Source organism: Salvia splendens, chromosome 1 (assembly GCF_004379255.2).
Source record: "Salvia splendens isolate huo1 chromosome 1, SspV2, whole genome shotgun sequence".
Taxonomy (NCBI): Eukaryota; Viridiplantae; Streptophyta; class Magnoliopsida; order Lamiales; family Lamiaceae; genus Salvia; species Salvia splendens.
The window spans coordinates 26,864,452-26,865,868 of record NC_056032.1 but is presented as its reverse complement, the minus strand read 5'-3'; positions in this window follow the sequence as shown (position 1 = coordinate 26,865,868).

Genomic DNA, 1,417 nt, shown 5'->3' with positions numbered 1-1,417 from the left:
AATTATGATATTTTGCTAGAGGTTATTGAGAACACAAAAAGGGAAAAGATGTTGTTTAGATGATTGTAGACAGACTAACATCACATTTCTTACCGATCCGATAGATTTCTTCGTTATATCACTTAGCTGAAAAGTATGCGAAAGATGCAACACGATTATATGGTATTCTATCTTTTATGTCTAGAGGTCCGCAAATTAATATCTATGGAGACATGATTATATTTTAGTACTCCCTCCGTCCCATGCTACTCGCACTTTTCATTTTAGGCCGTAAATTTGGGATTGATTTTTTTGTGTAATTAAAAAAGAATTTTAGGTGTAATGAGACATCAGTTAATAAAAGAGCTCTTAACTTAAACTAACATATTAATTAAATGCATTAATTCTAACTTAAATTATAAATAGTGTAAGGACTTTGTGACGAGCCGAAAAGCAAACGTGCGAGTAGCACGGGACAGAGGGAGTAATATTTTTCACCAACAGAAAGATGGTAAGTCAGAGAGAATTATACAGATGTTAGAAAGAAATGAATTTTGCGGACAAAATTATTAAAGAAGGGAAGAATTGTGACACCCATGACCCAAATCATACATCATATTGCATAATTACATATTTTATTATAATTACACGATACACATTTTTATTAGAATATTAGAGATTTGAGTGAGTGGCTATATAATATGGTGTTTAGAAATATACTTTCATGATATTAGCTATGTAACACATAATTATATGTAATTGAGTTTTAAATTAAACATAATTGAATTATGTATTAGGCGTATATGTATATGTACGTGTTAGATTAGAGTACTTTTTCAATTACTAAGTCATGTATATAATATTTATTTATATCATATACATATGTCTTTTTGTGCATACGTAAAAGGGTGTTGTTCCAATCAACTAAATGTACATTTCTTTTTACTTTTTATTATAGTTACTTAGAATTTTATCTAATAGCATCAATTATAATATTTTATTTTTGTTTGATACGTGTAAGGACTTTTTGTCCAACACTGTAGTAGATAATGTATTTCTACATATGCAAGCTTGTTTTCCTTTAATAATGAAAGTTAATGTAATAATAATATTTAAGTTGGTTACGTGGATTGAAATGAGGACACGTGTAAGAGAAAAATAAGAGGAGATGGCAATTTTGGTTCCATGCAATTGACGTGTGTATTATAGAGGTGAGGATGAATCAGTTTATAACATTAGTGCTAGTAAAAAATGAAAAAAGGAGAGGAAATAAGGAAATAAAATCATTAGAAAAAAAAGAAGAAGAAAGAAAAGAAAAATGAGAGGGATACTTCTCTGGTGAAAGGAAGAAAACAGGAAAACGAGGGGAAAGAAAGAAAAATTTGTTCAAAGGGATCAAAGATTGTAATCGTGGTGAAATCACAGGTTCGATTAGAAT